This window comes from Episyrphus balteatus, chromosome 1 (assembly GCF_945859705.1).
Source record: "Episyrphus balteatus chromosome 1, idEpiBalt1.1, whole genome shotgun sequence".
NCBI classification, from domain to species: domain Eukaryota; kingdom Metazoa; phylum Arthropoda; class Insecta; order Diptera; family Syrphidae; genus Episyrphus; species Episyrphus balteatus.
In genome coordinates, this window is record NC_079134.1 from 41,321,130 (window position 1) to 41,337,780 (window position 16,651).

At 28.8% G+C, this 16,651-nt stretch overlaps 1 protein-coding gene across 2 annotated transcripts in view; it reads left to right on the forward strand.

The window, feature by feature from the left end:
* The window catches only part of LOC129921314 (protein expanded), a 55,333-nt gene that overhangs the window by 4,277 nt on the left and 34,405 nt on the right, over positions 1 to 16,651 (forward strand). The gene's annotated exons all lie outside the window — the stretch shown is intronic.

Consider the following 16,651-nt stretch of genomic DNA (forward strand, 5'->3'; position numbering starts at 1 on the left):
GAATTTTCTGATATAGAAAATCTTTGACAGTTGAACACTTTTTTTTGGTTTTGGCTTTTTTTAAACATTTTTCCGGATCGAAAAGAGAAGAGTATTTATCAAAAGCCTCACATTACTGTCTAAAAGATCTTTTTGGTAAAATTATTGATTGGTATTTTGTTAAAATGGACAAATTTGCCACTTCTTTGTGATACTTCAAGTTAAGCTAAACCGTTGACAACGTTATTTGTTATAAGCTTATAACTATGAATTGAACCAGCTAAATTAATTTTTTGTAGAATTTACTCATACACCTTTCATGACAGCACTCGACAACAGCCAGCAGCCCAGAGTCAATGAAAGGTACCTTTAAAGTTTGGGTTGGAAAATGTGAAAATGGATGACAGAAAACACATTTTTTTTTTTTAAATAAAAAAATTTGTTCAACTTTAAAAAAGGGACACAATACAAAAAAATCTGGTAACCATTGGAAATTGATCTTGCATCTTTGTGTTACTGATCGAGCCAACTCACTGAAATCATTATAACAAACTGCAATCTAAGATAAAACCGGCTGACAATTTTATAATATTTTTCAAAGTTGCAAAGATGCAAGTTTTTACGTTGAATCTTTGTTTTCCATTTTACATTAAATGCTAAATTTTATCAGGAATCAGGAATCAGAGAATCAGGAAATCAAAATCTAAAGCACACAAGTAAACTCACACTAGTTTCAGTTAAAAAGGATTAATGTAATGTATTAGTCCCCATTTGGGGAATCTTAAATATCCTGTCCAAAATAATAAGCTTAAAGGCATAAATTTAAGAAATATCTTGAGAAACGAAAGGTTCTTCCGTAACCCTCTGTAAGCACACCTCTTTTTTGCGAATTTGGTTTATAATTTTTCATGTCGCTAGAACTTTTTTCGGTCTCACTATTTTATAGAGAATCATGTATGAAATTGATGTAGAATATTCCGAGGAATTCGAATATTATATTCACAATTCAAAAAAATGTATTTTCACAATTATAAAGACACTTTTTTGTGACCACTTTTAATTTTTGTTAATCGAAAGTAAGTTTTTGTGATAAATCTTGACAAATTTATCTCGAATCACTTTTTAGAATAAGTGTGCTTATTGCAATAGCTAAAACTAAATAATTTGTATCAGCTACTCTATAAATGCTGATGTCCCACAAGAGTCGGTTTTGTCTACGTCTTTCTTTCTAAAAATGTTATTCCATTCATATTTGATTGTTTAGAAAACTGCAATGGAAACGTATGATAAAATTTTGTTGATCACATCATTGCTCAATGGGGATTTTCAATCGTATGAATTTTAAAAGTCATATATTCGGGTACTCCTAAGCTTCTGAGACTTTACAAAATGATGAGAAATAGAACCTTTTATCTTTCAAAATCCTCTCTGCTCCTGCCTTCTTGTGTACTTGAAGATACAGACATACTTCAACAGGGGCGTATACAGGTTTTCTTCTTGGGGGGGGTCATGCCAAAATTTTTTTTACAAAAGTTTTGGTAGTAGGCATAAACTTGAAAATGTGCTATTTAAATTAAAAATATTAAAAATATTAAAATTTGTTTGTTTTGCATTTCGAATCGAACAGTTCCGAAGAGTTCTAAGAATAACCAAACAAAAACGTTGTGTGATTCGTTTGCTTTTATTTGTTTAGCCTTAAATCTTCACCAATTAAGACCATCCTGTCCTTAAAATACAGTGTAATGTACAAGTACTTCGATTGAATAATTTGCCTTTAAACAACTCTGCATTGTTTTCCGATAGTCCAGAATTATTTTACAAGTTTAAATAAAATCTTTTTAGTTTAATAACACTGATAACTTTCGAATTAATTGTCTTCCTAACCTCAGGCAAACGAATCGCAAGGTTTTGCAAAAAAAAAAAATTGCATTTGAAAATACATTTTTTTTTTAAATTTTGTTTTTTTTTTTCTTTTAAGACGATACAGGATTCAAGTACCTCTGTCAAAATAGTAAGGACAAAAAAATATTTTTGGCGTAACAGAAAATATTAAACAAAATTATGCTATACTCTGTCCGATAAAAATTGGCAGTACAGGGAAGGTAGGGCATTTGCATCTCACTCTGCTTCACGCCTTCTGGATATGTCTATCACATAAAAAAGCTCACTTAGCGATGCCGTATTATCAAAAAAAAAAATGTTTCGAAAAGGTACCAGCGTTACCATTTTGTCAGTAAAATTTCACAAAAACGAAAAAAAAAATAAATTTTTCGTTTAACACCAAAATAACAAATAAAAAATTCACTCATTTAAGACGCAGGCCGACCCAACGCATGGGTACAAAATTTTGCCTGTTGAAATCTTAAAATGCATGTTAAAATGTTGACATTAACTGTTTTCCTACATACACAAAATAAAAATCAAATAGCCACCAACACCACGACAACACATATGCTTTTTTTCGTTCAAAAAGCTTGAAAAAAGCATTAATCCTGAAAGCTCTTTCAGAAAAATAATAGAAAAAGGAGTAGTTTATGAAGGAAGTTTACCAATGGTAACTCTTATGTATTGTGAATACTTTTAATAAACAGCTTTTATGATTGAGTTTCATTCTGCCACAGATCGTGAGGCAGATCGGTCATAGGAGGGTGTACTTCGCTTAATAAAGAAATAACAACAACAATGCCATGGCACGTCTGTGGTGTTCTTGTGTGTTTCAGGGGCATATTTTTCGTAAATTGCTTTTTATCAATCGTTAGGTCCCATTGTTTTTGAAAAAGCTCTCCCATAAGGCCTGTACTACCAATATTTATCGGACAGAGTATAGTTTAGACATTTTTTCGAAATTTCAAACGGCATTACTAATTAAAGAAATGCTTTAGATCACTTACGAAGGATTTCATAATATTCGGCTCTGATTTAATCAGCTTTCAGGTGTTTATCAGCGGTTTAAAATATAAAACATATTCAGTTATATTTATTAGTTTTTCTTAAATCGATTTTCGAGATTATTTTAAGTGACCTAAGGTTGCTTAAATATTTAATTTGCCTTTAGAAGAGGTTGGCTATATTCTTATCTATTCTCGGTTTAGTCAAAATTAAAAAAATTATTTGGATTTTAAATCCATACAAAGCTCTACAGCACAGCTTAACTTGTAGCCTATCAATGCCTTATATTATCGAACGAATCAAAATAATCTTAATCCAGCATAGCGTTCCCTAAAAATATGACCACATCCCCAGATATGGCAAAAATATTCGGTTGAATACCAACAAATTTTTTGACTTTTCATTTTCGTTCTTGTTCTAAAACTTCGACATTTTGAAAATCATCGTACTCAAAAGAATTTAGTAGAACACAACAATTTCTTGTTTAAGTTTTGAGTTCTTGGGGGGGGTCATGACCCCGTGACCCCCCCCCTGTATACGCCGTTGTACTTCAATAATACGAAATTCAGGCACTCAAAGTATCATTTCTGCAGCGGTAAATAAAGATCAATTCGTGCTTGCTCTCTTTTTAAGTTTTTTATTCAGTTTTATTTAAATTAATTTCACATTGATCTTTCTCTAAGTGTAGAATGGAATTTTGATGATTAATTTTAATATTTTGTATATAGTAATTTGTGAAGTTTGAACTTTGTTAAATGAGTTGTTTGTTGACATTGAAAAATTATAAAAATAATGCTAAAAAAAAACTCAGTCACTTTTAAATAATGATAATAATTATCTTGTATTGCTTTTAATAATTTATTTTAAATTGTTTTCTTTTAGTTAAGTACAAAAAACGTTTAAATTTTAAGAAGAACCGAAAAATCCCCAAATTCATTGTCTTGTACACATAAAACTAAATATCTTTCTAGATCACCCAGAAATTCCAGAAATACCAAAAAGTCAGTCGCCGCTATATGGGCCTCTTGAAAATCCATTAAATCTTATTTTATAGTCTCTCTAATGTTGTTTTAATTTTTCCCGAAATAGTTATCACTCAGACGATTTAATTGTGGTTTTGTGTTACACACGCTATCATATCTTTCATCTTGGCCGCACTATGAAATTAAATTTAATTAGTTTTGTTTTATTTTTTTTTTTTTTAACTTTTTGTTACTTTTTGTAAAAAAAAAAAAAAATCTTCTCTGGGCGGTGTGTTTTTTTTATAGAAGAAGAAATTCCTACCAGACACATCATTTTATATGAACAAATAAAATATATAAGAACATTGTCTAAGTTTTTTTTACGTTCGTTCGTCAGTCGTGCGTTGTTGTTATAAAACCAACCTGCTGCGGATGTAATTACTCAGTTAATTACATAGATCTGCTTCTGCTAGATAGGTTGTTGTTGTTGGCATAAGGAACACACATAGTATTATTATATTCGGTGAGCTTGAGACCTCAACAATTAGTTACAGAGATACAAAAAGGGGGGGTTTGTTGTGTTTGCTTCTCTTTTTTTTTTTTGTTATTTTGTTTTTATTATTCCAATAGATTGGTTTCAATTAAGGAATTTAAAAAATAAACAAAATACATGTTTTCACTATTAGCTGATCACAAAATAACCTTGAAATTGTTGAATTTTGTTTTCAAGTTTTGCTTATATACGCAAGTAAATTTCAAAGTTTTACGTCAAACTTTTAAATGACTCTCTTCTTTGATTACTTAATTTATTTGTATAAATGTCTGCGCACTTGTACGAGTGTTAACTACTTGTTAATCGATTAAAACAGTGTTAGATTAGACATAAAGTCAAGCTTCAGGAAAGAATTAAACAGTTTTTGTTGTGTTTTATCCATTTCATCTGTCAGTTATCAGTATGTTCCAGTATAACTTCTAAACTACCTATTGTAATTGGACAAATGATGTATCGTTGAAAGCGTCTTGTTTGTCCGCTGGTTATAATATGCATGACATCTCACAAAATTTCATACAGCGCCCTCTAGAGGCATAATTCATGAACTTTTTGACTCTACAAATGATTTTTCACGAAATTACAAGTCCAAAATAATTTATAAAAAATAAGTTCAAAATCTAAAAATCAAATGAAGTTATAAAAGTTATGAATTAAGAGCTTATTTTTTATTATAAGAAGAGACAAATGATTTTTAGTATAATAAATAAAAAAAATTATACCAAAAATGCAAAGCTATCTCACAAATTATGTAGAACAATTTTATTTATTTTTTTTTTAAACAACAAAAAAGCATTAAGTTTTATCTTGAGTTATTTTTTATAAATCACCCAGCCTATAAAGCTTTCATCCAAAGTCATATAACTAATGTCTATGACTGTTTTAAAAATGATAAAGTATTCACCTAAATTCTTTCCATTTAGTTTTATTTTTCCAAAAAAAAAAATAAAAAAGAGATTTATATCTTGACTTGATCGATGAGGTGTTGCACCCAACATGTCCAACACGCAGTTAAAAAAAAAAATAATTTAACTGCTGCATTTAAATTTTCAAAAAAAAACAAGAACTAAAAACTGGTATATAACAGTAAATTATATGGAAATTCCATAAATTCCATCAGATAGATCAAAATTAATTTATTCAAGGTTCTTAGGTTTAATTTTTTTTTTTTTTGGTTTCTTTTTGATTTAAATTTCTTTTTTTTGTGGTTATTTTGTAGGCATTTTTGGTCTGAAAGCTTCTTTTTTTTTTTTTTTTTGAGATTTATTGTGGAGGTTATAATTAAGTATATCAATTTATAAATTTAAGTTTCACCTCATTTGAAAAAGGTTTTGTTTTTTTTTTTATTTTAATTTTATTTATGGTTATAAAAGGAAAATCAATTTTAAGAAAGCAATACCTTAATCTTGTCACGAAAATTGATGGATCTTTGAAAACTTTGACATTAAATGGTTTTTCTTTTATGATATTTTTTCATTCTAATTGATTCTTTAATCTAAAATTTCTTTTTAGGATTGATGTATAGTTTTTTAAATTTTGGAATATATTAAAAAGAGATTGATTTGGGGTCGGATTATTTTGAGGTGTACAGAAAAAGTTGGGATTCATTAATTTTTTTTTTTTCACCCATCTGACAGTTCTCTGTTGCAACTGTGGGTAAAAACTATATTATTGGAGTAAAAAGTAATACATTACTTGGACTTTTGACTTAACATACGATTATTACAATTATAAAAAACATGAAAAAATTGTATCTTACAAATGTCTGATCTGAATCTGAATTCGACTTCAGCGAGGACGTAATTGCAATTTGTCAAAATGCTCAAAAATGTTGTCTAAAGTTCCTCTCATGCTAACGGCCGCCATACTTGCTTCCGATTCCCATTCATCAACGCAGAGCCTACGCCCAAATTCGTTCATCAGGACTCAGGGGGCATTCCTTATTGCTTAAATCTATATTTGCACCACGTGACCACTTGTTTCACGAAAATTCCCGCAGGGTTCGATTTTTGGACAATATAAATGGCTAGTTTTAAGTTGATGTGTCATAGGCAAATTTTGCAAAACCTAAAGTCATTCCTATGCATAAATGTTTAGGTTCAGCATTCTTTCGAGCTTATACGCGCAGATAACTTTTATCTGACATCTTTTGGCATGCAAACTAATCACCTAGGTAGTGTTCTAAACTTATTCCAGTAGCCGTTTCTTTTGCACTCATTTTCAAGTGTTGTTTTAAGTGGCGCCCAGTATGAAATTCCTTATTAATCTATGATGATTTGATTGTAAAAGCCCGTTTCGATTCGACAAGGGCAAATGAGATAATTTTGAGTTCTATTTATATTCTGTTTTGATTATTACAATTAAATTGTCTTTAAATTGCAAATATTCATTGTTGGAAATTATTCTTTTTCGAAGCCCATTTTGGCAAATTTGATCGAAATCATCTCAATAATTCCAATTTTTTCGTTTGAAAAATCAAAATAACAAACATTGTTCTTAAGTGGCGCCCAGAATGAAAATAATAACGATTATATTTCAATTTTAAAGTTCAAGTGACCTCAACTCCTAAGACGCCTTATTTTGGTAGTTATAATAAAGATTACACTGGTTAACAAAATTAAACTTTTTTTTGTTGCCGAAACAAAAATATACTTTCCTGGCTCGAATCCGAAGTCAAAAAAAATTAATCAGCTCCCGTTTTTGAAATATTACCGTTAGAGTATGCAGTACTTCGGACCTTATTCTTTTATATAAGGAAAATTGTTTGAGCATATTTAGTAACGGTTTGTATAAGAACTATTTATCACCTTTTTAAATCTGTTTAAATCTTTTCGATATCTTTTTTATTGCCCGAGATATCCTCAGTTGTTTGGTATTTTTTTTTAAATTTTATAACGTCATTATCTCCTTTATGATATATGAAGAAAAACCCACTTACTTAATTTTAAGATATCTCGGGCAATACAAAAGATATGAAAAGATTTAGGTCCATTTTCTTCAATCGGAGTTGAACAAAACTTGAGAATTTTTATATAAAAAACTCTCAAGTTATGTTCAACTCCGAGTGAAGAAAATGGACCTAAAACAGGTATCGAAAGATGGAAAACAGTTCTTATAGAAAAAAAAAAACAGTTCTCAAATAATTTTCCTTATACAAAAGAACATTATTGTTCCTTCCTTATTAGACTGTATTGATTTTTCAAAAAAAATAAATGCATTTAAAAAAAAGGGTTGGGGTCAAAATTCTGCCGGGGTCAAAATTCTGCTTTCAAAATTCTGTTTTTCAAAATTCTGCTTTTCATAATTCTGCTTTTCAAAATTCTGCAAAAAATTAAAAAAGGGTTTGGAAAATGTTAAAAATCATCTTTTTGAAAAATTATCTGCTTATTTGATTACTTTCCTACATAATTTGTCATTTTTTAAATGCAAATTAATTTTTATTTTAAAAATGAATAAATTTGAAAATATTAAGAAAAGGTTTTTAATATTAAACATTTCCGAAAATAACTAAAAATTATTAATTTATCAAATAAAGATGAATGTTCAAAAATTTGAATAAGAAAAGGAATATACAACATCGGTTCCAATTAGTATACATATTTTATTTGAAAGAAAGTCAGTATATGCATTTCAAAAAATATTTGCGACACTTAAATAAAAAAATTTAGGAAAGCACCAATGTTGAATCACAATAATGAGGTGTATTTTTCTTTAGCCAGCGCATATGCTATACAAAAAAAAAACCAGAATTAGCCGAATTTTTTTGTTCAAATACAATGCTGGCAGAATTTTGAAAAGCAGAATTTTAAAAAGCAGAATTTTAAAAAACAGAATAGAAAAAAAACATAATTTTCGCTGAAAAAGCAGAATTTTGAAGCCAGAATTTTGACCCGATCCCAAAAAAAAACCTTCGGCCTGGGTTTTACTTACAAGGCCCTTAATTAATTCAAACAGCTACTCCTTATATCACTTGTTAATATTAAATATTAGAATGACTCCGATAAGAATCATCGAACTTATCAATAAAATATGATTACAAACTAGCATTTTTCTTAAATGGCGCCCGAGTAAATCACTCGTAATGCTAAAATTGAATTTGATTGTTTCCGTTTATGAATGAATGCATTTTTCAGTATTTATTATGTGCCAAAGTTTCAATTGCGAAACATTTAAATCTTTTTTTTAAATGTCTTCCGGATAAGAACTCAAAACACCTCTCAAATTCAGTCAGTTTTTGATAAAAAATGTTATCTTAATGTATAATAAATGCATGATGAGATTCCATGAAATCTCCAAAGCTCCAGTAATGTATAAAATTTTGAAAAGGTTTCATGGTACCTTTATGAATAGAATACACAATTAATATTTCATTTAAAAAGAAATAAAAGCGAAAAACATGCCATTAATGTAGGCTCCTGTCATGGAAAATCCACCCCTGCCTATTCACGTTCTCTGGTATTTTTTTTTATTATTTCGTGTTTTTATTGTATGCTAATTGAATTTAAAATAATCAACATTCCATTCTGACTGATTCACATTAAAGGCCTTAAACGATACGCTTAAATTACTTGACACCCTAATGTTAAAAAGTCACATTATATTGATGTCAGGTTGTCAGCTTGCTTAAATAATATAAATGAATGTTATTTGATTTGATCCGGATTTTTTGTGCGTTTTTTTTTTTTTTTTTTGAAAGTACATCAATAAAATTTTATTCTTTGAATATAAATAATATTTAAATCATTTGATAACAAAAATAAACTACATAACAAACATTTATTACTTTTCTTTTTTTTAATATTATTTTTGCCTTCTTTAGAAGGCACACACACTCTTGTGGCGTGATTTCGCTTAAGCCTTGATATTAAAATTCGTGTTATAAATTCTCTGCAGGTGTTCTTAATTTGTTTTTAATAAATGATTCTTTTTTTTGAATATTATTGATTTAAAAATCTATTTCAACAATATTGTATGGTAACCAATAGTGAAAAAAAAAAATAAATAAATATTCTTGATTTCTATTAATAGTTTAATAGGGAGTAAACTAATTTTATTTAAATGTTGAAATCTATTTTTGTTTTGTTTTTTTTTTCTTTTGCCAAAACCTGTCTTGAGAAATATTTTAAGAATAACAGAGCCATAGGTTTTTATTTTTTAGTTTAAAATTAATTGTGAATATATTAACCACTTTCAAATAAATATTTCTTCAACAGTTTACTTTAAAATGTAAATCCCTTAGAATGGCGCCCAATGTGGACCGCTCTTTCTTTATATTTAACATTCTTTCAATAAACTGGCGCCCAATTCGAGACATTTACATTCTAGATATGAGAATGATATTCTTAAAATTTTATATATTATAACACAGAGTCATTTCAAAACAAAGTGGCGCCCAATGCGAGACGCTTAAATTAAGCAAAATCCTGTTCTAGGCGTCTAAGATATTTTAAATATTTAAAACTTAGCTCAAGTAACAACAAAAATAACCATAAAACTCTTAGCAAACAAGTTCATAAACTACCTTTTATGTAGGTAACTATGTGGATATCTCGTTAAGCATACATAAAATACCTTCTCTACACCACACATAAAATGATTCACTCAATCTAAACAACATTCTTTTGTGAAAGCACAAAGTCCAAATAACTTTAACCCAACTGACCATAGCTCAGTGCCATTAACTTTTTGTTTTATTAGCAACATAAATTGGCTCTTTAGGCTCTGGTTTGAATGCCTATATAGTAACTAACAGTCCGGCACGAAGTTCAATTGCAATTATATTGGCAACGAGTTTTTTTTTCAAAAAAAAAACAACAACAAAACATTAACTATTTTTAGCATATGCTATCATTTATGGATTGACTAGATTTTAAATATACAAAACACGCCAACAAAATAGAAAAAAAAAACATATTCGCACATATATTTTAGGTGCGAGCCCCTTCAAACTCTTCTAATGTCTATATAGAAGTTTTTTTTTTAATAAAATAACGAATGGTTAGTTAGGAGCTTGATATAGCGAACGAACCGCATTTTTTCTCTCGTTTCTAATTGATTACCAACAAACGAATGACAATGCGGTCACAAAGGTGTGTCGTGTCGCAGCCATTAAAACATGCCGCTGCCGCCACACTATGGGCACAACCAGAGCGGAGCGCACAACTAATTTTTTTTTTTCTACATATTTTTTATTATTCTTCAAACAAGCAAGAGATATGTTGTATAGTTTTACGTATACCAAAACAAGAAATAACAAAAAATAAACCATTGCATACTGATGATGGAGTTCCAAGTGCAGTTTTTTTTTTTTTTATACCTCTATAGTTACCTATCCCAAAATGTAAATAAAATGTAATAAAAAAAAAGATAAAACATTTTATATAAAAATGTAATATGTCTCTGTAGGAGTTATATTTTTTTTTTTTTTTGATAAAAGGAATTTACATAACAGCAAAATAAAATTGCATAATTTATTATTTTTTGTTAAAATAAATTAAATGCAGTAAACTAGAAATGCTAATTTTTTTAAAATTGTATTTCTTTAAAATCGAATAAAAAAAACTTTGATTTAGTACCTTTTTTTTTTCTTTAAAATAAGAGTCATCTACTATTTTGGTTATTCTAACTTTGGGAATTAAACAACTCCAGTATGATTTCAAATTTTAGTAAAAACAGTATTTTTTTGATTGCAAGCTTCTGCTTCTTGTTACAAACAACTTAAAAACAACCTTTAAATTTAAAAAACTGTAAAAACATTTACAATTATGTTACAAAATACTGGAAAAAGTCAAAAAGTATTGCAATTAGTAAATTGAAATAAGTCAGTTTATCAAAAAGATTTTCCTATGAAAACAATAGTCAATTGTGCATTACTGCATGTTGAGTAAATTTGCAAAGGAAAGTTATTTTATCCCTCAATTTAAAATTAGGAATGGTCAGGGTCACCAATTAAACTAGTTTACAAAATAATAAAACATTTTTGGACACCAACAGCCGTTATACTTTTCGAATAGATTTGAGCCCAGAAAACTCGAAAATCTTATCTAAAAAAAATATTTATGGATAGGTTTTCGAGATATGATTTTTCATATGAGATTATTTAAAAAAAAAAGGTAAAAATTGATAAAAATAAGAAAATACAAAACTCCTAATTACAATTTCTTAAATGTGTTGAAGAAAAATGGTTCCAAAAGACCAAAAACAGTAGATTTTATCCAATTTTAGAAGTATTTAATTTTTGTGACCATTATGTTGAAAGATAAATATTTAAATATATGTGGCTTGCTTTTCAAGTTATAGACAAAAACTCATAGTCTAAGATCCGGCCATAGGACGACCTACCCTCATCGTTATACCAGTTGAGAGTTATATTTTCTGAAAGCTAGTGTCTTAGGAAATAAATTGCACATGGGTTGCCAAGCGATATCCTGTCAAGACATAGGGTTGCCAGGCCTTAAAGTTCATTTTTGCAAATTTTTGAAAATGCAATCCTGCTTAAATGGCAAGCCTAAGAGTTATAAAAAAAATATAATGTCATAGGAAATTTAATTTGAAAATTTTAATTTTCAGGATTTTTTAAAATTTGAAGTTTGAGTAGGGTAAACAAAGGTAAATTTAGAAAAAGGGCAAAAATCTATTATCTAAACAAAACGTGATAAAAATAAAATTGAAATTGGAATCGATAGATATTATAAATATATGAAAGCCACACATACAAATAAAAAAATGTAAAAAATCTACAACGCGAGATATAGTCTTTTTAGAGTCATGATACTCCAATTCGATATTTGAGAAATAATTCACCAAAAATCAGAATGAAAGATTTTTTAAATAATTTGTATGTGATAAGTTAAGAAAAATAAAATAACTTGACACGTGTCTGTCAAATTTTTAATTTAACTTACCGTTTTTGCGAGGGGATTTTTTGAAAAGGTGCTTATTTGCGTATTTCAACATAGTAAAGGAAAAAATCCCGTCATGGGACGACCTATCCACCTCATTATACCAGTTGAAAGCTATATTTTCCTAAGGGTAGTGTCTAAAGAAACAGTTTGCACATGGGTTGCCTAGCGATATCCTGTCAAGGCATAGGGTTGCCAGGCCTTAAAGTTTATTTTTCATTATTTTTGAATACGCCACCCTGCTTATACCCAAAGCCAAAGAGTTGTAAAAAAAATATTATGTCACAGGAAATTTAATTTGAAAATTTTAATTTTCAGGATTTTTTAAAATTTGAAGTTTGAGTAGGGTAAACAAAGGCGAATTTAGAAAAAATGCAAAAATCTATTTTCTAAACAAAACGTGATAGAAATAAAATTGAAATTGAATTCGATAGATATTATAAAAATATAAAAGCCACATATACAACAAAAAAATGTAAAAAATCTACAACTCGAGATATAGTCTTTTTAATGTCATGATACTCCAATTCGATATTTGAGAAATAATTCACCAAAAATCTGCACGAAAGGTATTTGAAATAATGTTTATGTTATTAGAGAGCATAAATAAAATAACTTGACACGTATCTGCCAAATTTTTGATTCGACTTAGTTTTTGGTTCCTGTGTATTTTTGAAGAATTACAGATTTTTACAATTCAATTCACTGTTTCGGTGTTATTCTTCAAAAATACACAGGAACCAAAAACTAAGTCAAATCAAAAATTTGGCAGATACGTGTCAAGTTATTTTATTTATGCTCTCTAATAACATAAACATTATTTCAAATACCTTTCGTGCTGATTTTTGGTGAATTATTTCTCAAACATCAAATTTCACGGTTTTGACTTTTAAACGTCCATATCTCGAGTAGCAGATTTTTTACATTTTTGGTTTGTATGTGTGACTTATATAATTTAACAATATCTATCGATTCCAGTATCAATCTTTTTTCTACCACTCTTTGTTAAGGATATAGCTTTTCGACCTTTCTTTAAATTTACCTCAGTTTCCCCTTCTTAAATGTCAAATTTCTAAAAATCCTGAATATTCAAATTTTTAAATTTAATTTTCTCTGACATAAATTTTTTTTACACCTCTAACACTTACCATATAAGCAGGGTGGCGTTGTCAAAAAAACTCAAAATATGAACTTTAAAGCGTGGCAACCCTATGCCTTGACAGGATGTCGCCAGGCAACCCATGTGCAAACTGTTTCTTTAGACACTACTTTTAGGAAAATATAGCTTTCAACTGGTATAATGAGGTGGATAGGTCGTCCCATGACGGGATTTTTTCCTTTAATATGTTGAAATATGAAAATAAGCACCTTTTCAAAAAATCCCCTCGCAAAAACGGTAAGTTAAATTAAAAATTTGACAGACACGTGTCAAGTTATTTTATTTTTCCTAACTTATCACATAAAAATTATTTAAAAAATCTTTCATTCTGATTTTTGGTGAATTATTTCTCAAATATCGAATTGGAGTATCATGACTCTAAAAAGACTATATCTTGCGTTGTAGATTTTTTACATTTTTTATTTTTATGTGTGGCTTTCATATATTTATAATATCTATCGATTCCAATTTCAATTTTATTTTTATCATGTTTTGTTTAGATAATAGATTTTTGCCCTTTTTCTAAATTCGCCTTTGTTTACCCTACTCAAACTTCAAATTTTAAAAAATCCTGAAAATTAAAATTTTCAAATTAAATTTCCTGTGACATAATATTTTTTTTACAACTCTTTGGCTTTGGGTATAAGCAGGGTGGCGTATTCAAAAATAATGAAAAATAAACTTTAAGGCCTGGCAACCCTATGCCTTGACAGGATATCGCTAGGCAACCCATGTGCAAACTGTTTCTTTAGACACTACCCTTAGGAAAATATAGCTTTCAAATGGTATAATGAGGTGGATAGGTCGTCCCATGACGGGATTTTTTCCTTTAATATGTTGAAATACGAAAATAAGCACCTTTTCAAAAAATCCCCTCGCAAAAACGGTAAGTTAAATTGAAAATTTGACAGGCACGTGTCAAGTTATTTTATTTCTCTTAACTTATCACATAAAAATTATTTAAAAAATCTTTCATTCTGATTTTTGGTGAATTATTTCTCAAATATCGAATTGGAGTATCATGACTCTAAAAAGACTATATCTCGCGTTGTAGATTTTTTACATTTTTTATTTGTGTGTGTGGCTTTCATATATTTATAATATCTATCGATTCCAATTTCAATTTTATTTCTATCACGTTTTGTTCAGAAAATAGATTTTTGCCCTTTTTCTAAATTTACCTTTGTTTACCCTACTCAAACTTCAAATTTTAAAAAATCCTGAAAATTAAAATTTTTAAGTTAAATTTCCTATGACATTATATTTTTTTTATAACTCTTAGGCTTGCCATATAAGCAGAGTCGCATTTTCAAAAATTTGCAAAAATGAACTTTAAGGCCTGGCAACCCTATGCCTTGACAGGATATCGCTAGGCAACCCATGTGCAATTTATTACCTTAGACACTAGCTTTCAGAAAATATAACTCTCAACTGGTATAACGATGAGGGTAGGTCGTCCTATGGCGGGATCTCCTACTATCAATAAGTAAAAGAAAAAGTCGAAAATATTGATCGTTAAAAAAATGGTCATATGTGTCTTTATAATTTATCCATAGATTTTGAGGAAAATTATATTTTTATCTTTGCCAGAAAGTGTACTAAACTTAAAAATTTATAACTATGAGGATTTGAAAAATTTTGATTTGTTCTTTCTTGCTGAAAGAAAAAATCAAAATTTTTCGAATGAAGTTTTTTTTGCAAAGATTTCCTTTAAAAAATCGATTTTTTTTTTAAATGTTTCAGTACATTGCACTTAAACATCTGCAGTGACCCAGAAAAGTTGTTCTAGAGTTTCTTGCTTTTTTACTCAGCTTCCATGCGCTAGTGATGGGAACTATCGAATAAAAACTATCAAACTATCGATAGTTGTAAAATATACATTCATTCGATAGTTTTAAATCATTCATTCATTTATTTACTATTTTCATTTGAAGAGTTTTTTAATACGATAGTTTTTTCATTCAAATAGTTTTCTTAAACGATAGTTTTTTCATTTGAATAGTTTTCTTAAAAGATAGTTTTTTTCATTTGAATAGTTTTTTTATACGATAGTTTTTATTCGACAGTTTATTCGATAGTTTATTCGATAGTTTGTTCGATAGTTTTTATTCGATAGTTTATTCGATAGTTTATTCGAATGAATAAATGAATGAATGAATGAACTATTCGATAGTTCAAATCATTCAGTTACTAACTATCGATAGTTCAAGTCATTCGATAGTTCCCATCACTACCATGCGCCAGCTTTTCTGATCGGATTAGTCATTTACTACTCAAAATATATCCCGAATACAAAGTATGCTGGGAAGAACAACGACAAAAAACTTTGAAAAACCATATTTCGAAAACGTATCCATCGTAATTTTTTTAAAGTGATTTCCGAGTCCCTGAGGTCAATTTACGTCAATACTGCAATTAGAAATAAAGTTGAAACTTTTCTCTAAAATTAAAATCTTTAGGTAATGAGGATGAGAACCCTTTTTGTTAATTCTTATTATAAATAAGCAAATGGCTATTTGACTGCTCTTTTGACTGCACTTTTTTTAGTGTTAAGTCAGTCAATTAATAATCATTTATGAAATGGGAGAAAATTTCGAATTCAGCCTATTTTTGAGGTTCACACCACAGAACAAAAATTATTTGATTTGCAGTTCGAAATTCATAAAGTTTAAAAGTCGAATTGAACACTGCAGTTATTGAAATCGCAGTGAATTCACACAATGTAAAACTCAAAAAAATGCAGTCAACTGAAAAAAGTCGATTCACTACAGTTTTTGTTTTTATTCAAAGAAGGTTCAGAGGTCTAAGGACTTGACTTAGTTGTTAGTTTTCTATCAAAACGAACACTACAGTTAGTTGAAATATTACAAAAAAAAAACAATTATCAATGAAAGATTACAGTCAATTAACAGCTTTAAATAAATAAATAACTGATGACTGTAGTAGGTTGAACCTTGAAGTTAAACAGTTTAAGACTGCAATTAGGAGATTTCAGTCAGTTATACAGTGCAATCAATTGTAGTCTGAAGGCAGTCGAATCAGCGGGAAACTGCAGTTACTTGAGAACTATAATCATTTGTAGGCTGCATTTGATTAAAGGTTGAAGGAATGAGTTACTGCAGTGTTTTGAGTTCAAGCCATGTGACTCTAAAAAAAAATTAGTTAATTGACTCATTGTTTTTCAGTTAAAAGCAAATTTTGTAAGTTGCAA